The sequence below is a fragment of the Hibiscus syriacus genome, unplaced genomic scaffold (assembly GCF_006381635.1).
Source record: "Hibiscus syriacus cultivar Baekdansim isolate YM2019G1 unplaced genomic scaffold, ASM638163v2 tig00111774_pilon, whole genome shotgun sequence".
NCBI classification, from domain to species: domain Eukaryota; kingdom Viridiplantae; phylum Streptophyta; class Magnoliopsida; order Malvales; family Malvaceae; genus Hibiscus; species Hibiscus syriacus.
Genome location: NW_024063175.1, coordinates 878,772 through 890,412, shown reverse-complemented (window position 1 = coordinate 890,412; position 11,641 = coordinate 878,772). Strand labels below are relative to the sequence as shown.

At 37.7% G+C, this 11,641-nt stretch overlaps 1 non-coding gene and 1 pseudogene across 1 annotated transcript; one reads left to right on the top strand and one right to left on the bottom strand.

The window, feature by feature from the left end:
• The first annotated feature begins 204 nt into the window (after positions 1 to 204).
• Positions 205 to 422, top strand: LOC120170259. The gene has a single exon (XR_005520753.1). It is a non-coding gene; the product is annotated as a small nucleolar RNA U3 (small nucleolar RNA).
• Positions 423 to 706: 284 nt separating this feature from the next.
• On the bottom strand, positions 707 to 3,586 carry LOC120170235 (annotated as a pseudogene).
• Between the last annotated feature and the right edge of the window lie 8,055 nt (positions 3,587 to 11,641).

Sequence of the window (11,641 nt, the reverse complement as noted above, 5' to 3'; positions counted from 1 at the left end):
TATTAAAAAACTAATAAATTAGTAATTTATCATCTTTTTTATTATCTATTAGTAAATTATTAATTTTTTAAATGAAATAATTTTTTAAGATAATCACTAAAAAATTGTAAAATAAATTAATGAGTTGCTCGCGAACTTATCGAGTCAAGTTTTTGCTAGACTCAACTCGTTAAGATCTCGAGTCAAATTCGAGTTCAAGTCGACACAACCTTACTTGAACAGGATCTGTTCTATAGGCTCGTACCTCTGTGTCCTTGAGTTCTAAGGAGACAGGATTTCTAGTCTGGTTGATGAACCGAGACTGTGTGATCAGAATGTGACTAATGGCCTGCCTTCCTCTTCAGAGGTTGCTTTGGCTGCAGGGGATCGTTCTCAGTCAGCTTGAACCTGGCTGGGATGATTACACAGTTGTCTGACAGACTAAACAAATATTTATTTTGTTATTTTTATCCTGAAAGCAGCTGTTGATGCCATGGATTAAATAGACTCAAAACTAACCCTTTCTGCAGAAAAAACAGGTGAGATTTGTACAGATTCTTCATGTTTCTGTATTTAATTAATAGTATATGTTTGCTACTGTAATTAACTGCTATGAGTGATATCTTTCCATGAAAAGTGGATTGCACCATGCAACAATCATGTATAAATACGGGCAAATGCACACAAGTGATATAGGCAATGGTAAAAAGGTCGGCAAGATGGGGATTCAGCTTCGAATTTCCGAGCCAAGCTCCTTGACTGATCGAGTTGTCGGAAATAATGTCGCCGGCTGTTTGGTAACTGCAACCAAAATATCTGCATAACCGACCACCCCAACTAAAACATCCTCATTTTCGTCTTCGGTCACCCACACGTGTTGCCCTGTGAGATAACATTTGAGCCATCACGGCAGCAAACGAGCTCGTGGCATTACGTGTCAAAGGTGCATTTCTGCCCCTATAAATGCTCCTCCCAACACTGAAACCTGAGCTCACTGGGTTCAACTCAATGCTTCTACTACTTAACTTCATTGGCTTCACCGATCCAACTTGGGCTGGTGAATCAACAAAAATGTCAGGAAACAACGGTGAACTTACATTATCCTCAATCCCCATAACGAATCGTCTGGCCGAGAGGTTGGCTAAAGCCCATCCTGAAGCTAAGTAATCACATTTCCATAGTTCTGAAACCGATATTTCTCCTAATATTCTATGTTGACCATCTGGTGTAATCTCAACAACATCAACTGCAATAGGATCATCACCAAGATGTTAGGGACATACTGGGTGGGAGACTTCAATAAAGCTGTAGTTTAGGTTAATGGCTCCGAGTGAAGAAATAGAGGCGAGGGGGAGCGGAGCTAGAGCACCAAGGCAACCGATTAGGAAACGGATCATGTCTTCTCTTGACAGACAGCAAAACTTGTCACGCATGTAGGCGGAGGTCAAGGTGGACGAAGAGCGGGTGTTGGCATTGACAATGAGGCTCTTGCTGCTACCATTTTCAATGTTCTAGAGCCACTTCCCGTTATAAAGAATTGAGAATCTCTCGCTCACGCCTCTCCAAACCTTGCTCATCGGAACAAGAAGTCGCCTCACACCCTGCTTCATCATCTCCAGTGCATCTATCAACCTAGTCCAACAAAGAATTAACAATGCCTTCACAGAATAATAAGAGCAGTGGGATGTAACCAAGATAAATGAACATATATAATGACTTTTTTAAGACAACTAGAATCACTATATATTCTATTCTTAGTGGGGAAACAATTTGGAGTTTCTGTTTCCAGAAACTGTTGCTAATATATCGTTACTATGAACATTTCTTGTGAACACCTGTAACAACAAGCATAACAAGGATGTTCACTCTAGGGTGTAAATGAACCGAGCTTGAACAATCAACGCTATGATTCATGTTCATTTATTTATTTTTGAAGATGTTCATGTTCGGTTTGTGTTGTGTTGTGTTTAAATTTTTAGTATTGTGCTCATTAATTTATTTTTGTAGGTGTTCATGTTCGTTCGTTTAACGTTCACAAACATATTCATTTAGCGTTCGTATGTATGTTCATTTAACATTCGTTTAATGTTTGACAACTAATACTCTCTTTTTACCCTTTATTTGCAAGGCAAAAAATGGTGAAATTATACCAATAGTCCTTAACTTTCTTAGGGTTCACAGTTTAAACTCCAAAGTTCACATTATGTTTAATTTATTATCTATCTTCACCAATATTTAAAATGTAAAAAATAAAAGGAAAAGAACCCAGAGTAAACAAGATTATAAACAAGTAGATAAATGAACTTATAAATGAATTGATAAACGAGTCAATAAACAAGATTATTCGTGAACATAAACGAACCAAACACACCTATGTTAGTGTTCTTCATTTACTAAATGAACAGTAAAAATTTTATTAATGGTGAATCCACATGTATCTAAGGGTGGGCACTTGTCTGCCCTGAAATCCAAATTTTCTTCTATTATTTACCTATTTTATTAATGGTGCCCACCCTAAAATTTTAATTGTTCTCACCTCATTCAAAAATTGTGTTATTAACATATGTGTGCCCACCCTAAGAAATATCTCTGGATCTGCCACTGTAAATGAGTATACAAATTTTGTTCATACTCATTTATTTGGCTTACTAAACGAATGTTATACAAACGGTTCACGAATAATTCATCGAACGCTATGTTGATTTATACCCTAATTCACTCGCACACAATCGAATAGCCTACTATAAACAGGAATAAAATCTGATTTTCCTAATGAACCAACCAAATACTCATCAATTTACTAGCGACAATATTGGCTTTAATAATAAGGACCAATAGAACCGAAAATTTGACATAGAAAACACAGTAAATACATATGGTAAACAAGGCATGCTACTGCAATCTGCAATCATCTATTCAATATTGGCCTTTATAGTAATGACCAAAAAAATATAAGTTATAAGAGTAGAATGTCTAAAATGAAATGTTCCTAGAACAAGTTGCATGGCTGCTTCTAAAGTTTCTAAAGTTAAAAGGTTGGAACTAGGGATGGACCGAGAAGGTACTTGGGCTGCGGTCGTATCCTTTAAAAATTTTAAATTTTCTTATATTTTATGTATTTTATTTGTATGTTTTATCGATTATTTAATTTTGCACCTCGTACACCTAAATTTTTAATATAATTTCTGAATTCGCGCCCATGACATAAATTCTTGCGTCCGTCTAAGTTGGAACCAAAATAAGTAATAAAGCAATGAAGTTACCTGGTGGCAGGATCAATAACTTTTAAGAGAGCATTATTAGGGACAACAACATCGGAAACTTTAGTTTTCATAGCTTTTTCCTGATCTTCCAAGCACTGAGATTTAGCTAAAAAGGAGACAATATCAAGTGAAGTTAAAATACCAAAAAAATCTTTGTTGTCTCATCTCATTGTTCTCCATCATTCCCACGTTAGATCTTCTTCTCCAAACTGGTATCCCACACTAAGTTGACTCTTCTATTGCCCTTATTACTGATTCCACCGCTCTGTTTCACAGAATTCAATCAATTCTGGCTTCCCCACCGTCAGATCACCCACCACATAGTACACAAACACAGATGCCATTCCTTCAATCCTCTGATCAACCAAACAGAATATTACAACAACAACAAAAGGCAACTGTTCACTAGAAGATAATGGGTTTTCTATAAAATCTGTAGAAGTTCCATTTACAAGATAAAAGCTGTCAAAAAGGGTTTTCCTTTTATTGCCACAGATTTTCTTCTTATATTCGACTTAGATATTAAAGAAAATCTGGGTTTTATTCGGTGAAAAAAGGAAAGTGAGGAGGTAGAATCATAAAAGGGAACGGAGGTGAATGCCGCTGGCAATGGGTAATGTATAAAGGATCAGAAGGAAGTAAAGATTTGGTGCCATAGAGGAATAAGGAAAGAGTCGAAATAATTGAAACAAAATTTGACATGGATTTTAACATGGTGGATGAGATTGAGACAAGGACATAAAAAAATATGTTAATTATTTGAGAGAGCCGGGAAGGTGGTGGGGTGGCCAAGCCAGGTGGGGCTTTTGGGATGTTGCAAGTTTGACAAAACTAAAACATTTTTTTAAACCAAGTTAATTTTAGGGTGAAGTACACTTGACTATGGACGGATATTTTAATTTTTCTAATCATCAACAACAACAAAACCCCATTCCTATATGCAATGGGGTAAGGGGAGGTAGGGTAGTAGGCTGCCCTCAACGCTAGGTTGAGAGCAGCTTCCGTGGAAGACCTCTGGCAGTCAGAAAATTAAAAATAAAGATAAAATGCAATGCATGTATAAATAAATAAATACATAGTTGAACAATCTTCATATGCAGTCTACATATGTGCGTCTGTAATGGGAAGTAATCCCTATAAATAAATCCCTGCGTAAAAAGCTCTGCATATAGACAGAAACGTAAGACCCGACTAAAATTAAAAAGAGGAAACATGAAGAGAATGATACACGGAAGTCAATGATAGCAAGCAACGAGAAGGAATAAAGTCAAATGGGTTAAAACCTAAACTAAGGCAACACTTCTCCGCTACCCTAGTTCTAAGCCTTCATAAATTTCAATGACAGAAATGTATAAAAAGTAGAAGTCATGGAAATTTCTACAAAGGCATTAAAAGAAGACAGAGATGATACACCCTATGGATGTGACCCGCACTACTCGGCTACCCTGGTCTTAAGTCTCCATACTTTCCTATCAGAGGTCATGTCCTCGGCAAGGGCTAAATCCTTCAAATAAGATCTCAAGCAGTGTTCCCACTTCCGCCTTTGTCGTCCTCTCCTTCTGGCACCGTCGACTGTAATCGACTCTACCCTCCTGACTGCTAAGGACATGCCCAAACCACTGTAGTCTTTCCTCCCTCAATTTTTTGGATACAGGCACCACCCCCAAGGACATCCTAATAGCAGAGTTTGGTGTCATGTCCCACAGAGTCCTATCACATGCCCATCGAAGCATTCTCATTTATGCGGCCTCCATCCTCCTTACGTGATCCTTCTTGATTACCCAACATTTTTATCCATACAGCAGCGCTGGTCTTATTGCCATTCTATAAAATTTTCCCTTAAGTTTTAGAGGAACCTTCTTGTCACACAAAAACTCCGGTAACAACCCTCCACTTTAGCCATCCCTCCTTTATAGGGCGTGTAACGTCATCATCCACACCCCATCTTTATGTATCATAGACCCTAGGTACTTGAAACAATCCTTTGAGGGGAGGACGTGTCTTTCTACGCATACCTCTACATCTTCATCGTTTGGTTCCCACTGAAGTTTGAACATAAATACTCTTTCATTGCAATATTGATCCTTAGACCTTTTTCTTCCAAAGCAGTCTTCAGGTAGCCAGTCTACTATTTAGCTCAGTTCTTGTTTCAGCAACTAGGACAATGTCGTTAGCGAAAAGCATACACCATGGAACACCATCTGGTGTCGCACAATAGATGTCATCCATAATCAAGGTGAAGATGTAAGGGCTAAGAGCCGACCCCTAGTGGAGTCCGATTTCCACCGGGAATGCCTCGGTGTCGCCAACTGTAGTCCTGACGTATGTAGTAGATCTACAATACATATCACGAATCGCTCAGATATAAGCAGTTGGGATCCGTCTCGTTTCCAAGGTCTTCCAGATCGTATCGCGGGAAACGCTATCATACGTCTTCTCAAGGTCAATGAACGCCATGTGAAGATCTTTATTTTTTCCCTATATTTTTCTAATCAAATCATTTAATTATTTAAGTGATATCAATCAAGCCATCAATCGTTAACATTTAACGGAAGAGTTGACGTGATAATTAAAAAAATTTATCTCTCAATATTTACATATTTTATTAATTTAATCATAATTTTAATTTAATTTAATAAATTTAATGTCAAAACAAATGGTAAAACATGTCATAATTTAATTGGAGGGTATTTTCTTATTTTAATATTATAAATTTTCCATTCATGTCACCACCTAATTGGTGTGGAAAACAAATGAAAAAAAGTTTGGCAGTTGGGGGATTAAACTTGGGTCGGGGGGAACTTGGTCGCATCTCAACCACTTCGTCAATCTGTCCACTTGTTTGTGAATTTTAACATTTTTATATAAAAGATGCATAAGGTCTGATGTTGCGTGTGTAAAGTGTTGTGCAAGTGTGCAAGTGTAAGCTATTCACGTGTAAATGAGTAGTTTAATCCTAATATAACTCTTGTATAGATATGCTAGTAAATTAGATTAAGCTAAAACTATATCCTCTTAGCAGATAAGAGTTTGTACATATGTAGGAGTCCTTATTTAAACTAAATACCTTGTACCAAGTCTTTAAAAGATTTATTGTATTCAAATTTGATTCAAGCAATAAAACTTAATAGAATTATCAATCATATGGTATCAGATTAGGTTTTTCTTCGATCTAATGCCCTTTTTCTACAGTCATTATCGCAATTCTTCTCAAACAATGATCGACACCACATTTGTAAATACCTTTGACACAAACCAACTAATATCACAGGCTAGTTCTTCCTCTTCCTCACTTCTTAACTTTGTTAATGTCTCTCTCATATCAATAACAAACTGGAAATTGAATGGAAACAATTGTGTTCAATGATCTGAATCTGTCAAGCACTACATCACTGGAAAGAGCAAGGAAGATTATCTCAATAAAGAGAAGGTTATCCCTGACCCAAAGGATGCACACTATAGAACATGGTTAAGTGAAAACCATATAATTATCTCATGACTAATTAACTCCATGCTTCCTAAGATTGGTGAGAATTTTCTTCTATATTTCGCACTTATGGAGATCTAAAAAGTAGTTAAAAAAACTTTTTTCAATGCTGATAATACTACTAAGTTGTTTGTAATTGAAAGTAAGATAAATACTCTTGAACAAGAAGATATGGTTGTCATTCACTATCATATACTTTATTAAAGTACTAGTAGTAGGTAGATCTGTTTCAAGAAAGTAATTGATAATGTGTGACTGATGTTGCTCTTCACAATAAGAATACACAACAAATAAGGGTGCTTCAGTTCTTATTTGGACTCGATCGAGATTTAGAATAGGTTAAAGATATGATTCTAAGTATTAAACCCATTCTAGCCCTAAGGGAAATGTTTTCCATTGTTAAAAAGAGAAGAAAGCAGAAGATATGTGATGTTCCCTGTATTTTGATATAACATTAAATTGTAAAATTGATTTTAGGCTTAATTGAATTTGTCAAAAATTTATCAAAAATAATTCAAAAGTCCAAATTAACTTGAAAAATATGTTTTAAATGTTTTCCAACTTAGTTGAACCTTTTCAAAAATATACTTGATCATTCTCGAGCTTTAAAATTGTGTTTTCAAGCTTTTTTGGCTCAAAGGATCGATCCCCTTGTAAAAGGATCGATCCCTTTCTTGCAAAGGTCGAATTATTTGAAAAGTGATCGATCCCTTTCACAAAAGGATTGATCCCTTGTGCATTAAATGTTACTTTTTGTTGTAGGTAACGACTATAATGATCTTGTTGAAGAATCAGGCAAATATAACGAAAGAACACAAGAATTTTAACGAGGTTTGGCAATGTGCTTACGTCCTCGGTGCCTAAGCGGCGCTAGAAGTTTTATTCAATATCTCATAGGTTTAGGTTACATCTCTATTTATAATAAAAAACCTGGTACATAATTACATAATTAACTTTGTAAGGACAGTTGATGTTCGCTGCGTTCGCTTCGCTCACTCCGCTCCATCCCCTGTCCTCTTTACTGGTATATTTATAAGCCATACCTATCAAATCTCTACCTTGGCGAATATCCTGCCCCTTGGAAACTTCAATGTGGGTTGGGTTACCTTACTTCTTTAACAACTCGAAACATTCAACAAGTCCAAGAAATGCTTTAACTTGTCTGTCGTAACTGGCTTGGTGAACATATCAGCGGCATTCTCATCAGTATGTACCTTCTGAAACAAAACCTCTCCAGATGCAACCAACTCTCTGATCTTGTGGAACCTTACATCAATATGTTTAGTTCTAGCACGATACACCTGATTCTTAGCCATGTGAATAGCACTTTGATTATCACAAAGCAACTGAACTCCACTTTGTTTAACACACCCAACTCCTTCACTAAACCAGTAAGCCATAAAGCTTCTTTTGCAGCTTCAGTCGCTGCCATGTATTCAGCTTCAGTTGTAGATAGTGCCACAACAGATTGAACAGAAGACTTCCAACAAATAGGCCCTCCACTAAGAGTAAACACATACCCTATCGTGGATCTTCTATTAACCAAGTCACCTGCATAGTCTGAATCCATATATCCTACAACCAAAGGATTATCCCGCTGACTACAAAAAACAATTCCATGTCCCACAATACCCTTTAAGTACCGAAAAATCCACTTGACTGCTTTCTAATGTTGCTTACCAGGTTTAGACATGTACTTACAAACTTGACTAACATCATGAGCTAAATCAGGACGAGTACATACCATTGCATACATAAAACAACCAACAACATTAGAATATGGAACCTTTGTCGTATCTTCAGCTTCCTTATCTGTCTTCGGACACTGTTCTGATGAGAGCTTAAAGTGATTCACCAATGGAGTGCTAACTGGTTTTGCACTGCTCATCGCAAACCTTTCTAGCATTTTCTCAACATAACCCCGTTGAGATAGCCACAGTTTCCTTGAGTCTCTGTCCCTGCAAATTTCCATTCCAAGAATTTTCTTTGCAGCACCTAAATCTTTCAAATCAAATTCCTGACTCAATAAGGTTTTCAAACTAATAACATCATCCATGTTCTTCGCAGTAATCAACATATCATCAACATACAATAATAGAAAAATAAAAAGACCATCATCAAGGCTCTTAACATAGACACAACAATCATACTCACATCAGTTATAGCCAATCTTGATTATATAGGAGTCAAACCGTTTATACCACTGTCTCGGAGACTGTTTCAACCCGTACAAAGATTTCTTCAATCTGTAAACTAAATGCTCGTTTCCAAGTTGAGTGAAACCTTCAGGCTGTCGCATGTAGATCTGCTCCTCTAAATCACCAAGCAAAAAACCAGTTTTAATATCCATCTGCTCTAAATGAAAATCCCAACTAGCCACCAATGCAAGTATTGCTCGGATTGAAGTGTGCCTAACCACAGGAGAAAATATTTCATCATAATCAACTCCTTTCTTCTGTGAAAAACCCTTTGCTACCAAGCGAGCCTTGAACTTCTCCCCCTCTTTTTCTGTTACTGCTGGTTTCTTCTTATACACCCATTTACAACCAATCGACTTCTTACCCTCAGGAAGGGGAACTAACTCCCATGTACGATTGTGATTCAAAGACTTCATCTCCTCAACAATGGAAGCCATCCACTTTTCGTTTTCCTGACTAGTAACGGCATCATGAAAAGTAACCGGATCATCACTGCTAACAGTAAGTGCAAAAGAGACCAAGTCTTCAAAACCCAATCTGCTCGGGGGCTTTATATTCGTCTGTCTCACCCTGTCTCTAGCGAGACTATAATCCTGCAAATCATCCGTAGCAGAACCACCAGAAGTCGGTTGAGAAATATTTGTTTTCTCAACTGTAAACTGCTCGAAATCTACCACTGTCATGTCTTTCTTCTGCTACAACATGGATTGTTCATCAAAAACAACATCTCTACTGATCACAATTTTCTTCGCAACTGGATCCCATAACTTGAATCCTTTGACACCTTTCTTGTAACCCAGAAAAATGCACTCCTTCGATTTTGCATCAAGTTTGGATCTCTCATCAGCAGGTACATGCACATAAGCAGGACAACCAAAAATCCATAAGTTATCAAAACTAACATTATGACCAATCCATACCTCTTCTGCAACTTTCCCAGCCAATTATGCCCTTGGCGATATGTTGATAAGATAACACACCATGTTTACAGCCTCGTCCCAGAAGTGTTTGGGAAGACCCGCATTCAACCGCAAACATTTGGCTCTTTCATTCAATGACCTGTTCATCTATTCCGTAACACCATTCTGTTGTGGTGTCTTGCGTATTGTAAAATGTCTCTTAATCCCGTGCTCCTTACAGAAGTGTAAGCACTATGAATCAGTGTACTCCGTACCATTGTCAGACTGCAAACACTTGATTTTTCATCCTGCTTGGTTTTCTACCTCACCTTTCCACAACTTGAACTTCTCAAAAACGTATGAATTCTGTTTCAAAAAATACACCCAAACTTTCCATGAAAAATCGTCAATAAAAGTAACATAATACCTAGATCCACCCAGAGACGATGTCGTGGAAGGCCCCTATACATCAGAGTGCACATAATCAAGAATCCCTTGAGTTGTGTGCTTCGCAGTCTTGAAACAGACTTTAGTCTGTTTACCAAGAACACAATACTTGCAAAAATCACGTTTACAACTTTTGACACCATGGAACAAATTTCTTTTGTGTAATTCTGCCATACCACGTTCACTAAGATGAGCAAGATGCATATGCCACAGTTTTGAAGTATAATCACAGGACTCAACAGAATGAACTCCACATATAACGGTACTCCCTAACAACCTGTAAATATTCTCTGTCGTCATCTTTCCTTTCATCACTGTCAAAGCTCCTTTAACAATCCGAATGGTCTCCCTATCCTCATCAGTCTTAGGGATAAAACCATTCTTGTGCAAAGTGCCCAAAGAAATCAAATTCTTCTTTAAATCTGGGATATGCCGAACAGCACTCAACGTCTGAACAGAGCCGTCATACATCTTAATTCTGACATCACCAATACCAACAATATTGTAACATCGATCATCACCAAAATAAACAGAACCAGAATTAACCGACCTGTATGTCGAAAACCATTCCCTATTTGGCATGATGTGATAAGAACATCCAGAATCAAGAATCCACGCATCCGTCAATTGAGTCGTTGAAATAGAAAGCATATCACCCTCACTGCAATCAGAATTTTCATCCTCGACCATGTTCACAGACTTGGATGAAACATCACGCTTCTCATCAGTTTGCTTTTTCAGCTTCGAACAGTCTCGCTTCATATGTCCCGCCTCCTTGCACTTGTAACAGTGAATTGCCTTCTTATCCCTAGATTTGGATCTGGAATTCCTCTTTCCAGACCCTGCCTTTTCTGGCTTCCGTCCACATTCTCGATTACCCTTGACGTATAAGCTATCGGCTTGAGAGTTTTCCCCTGCATTTTTCTTCCGCTGGTTGTGAGCCAACAAGGCTGCAGTAATCTCCTCAACATTGATAGTCTCTTTCCCATATGTAAGAGTAGTCACCATGTGTTCGCAAGAGGGAGGCAACGAACACAACAGAATCATCGCTCTGTCTTCATCCTCAATTTTCACATCAAGCCGAGCCAAATCAGAAACGATTTGATTGAAGACATTCATGTGTTGCACCAAATCATGATCGTTCTGCATCTTCAGCCCATACAGCCGCTGATTTAGATACAATTTTGTCGTTAAGGATTTGGATATAAACTGACTTTCCAACTTCCTCCAAATTTCGTCTGGAGACGAAAGATGCATGACGTGATATATAACCTCGTTCGCCAAGTATAATCGCATGGTTCCTACCGCTCGCTGTTGTAATTCTTCCCAATCATCCTCCTCCATCGACGCCGGCTTTGTAGGTCGCAA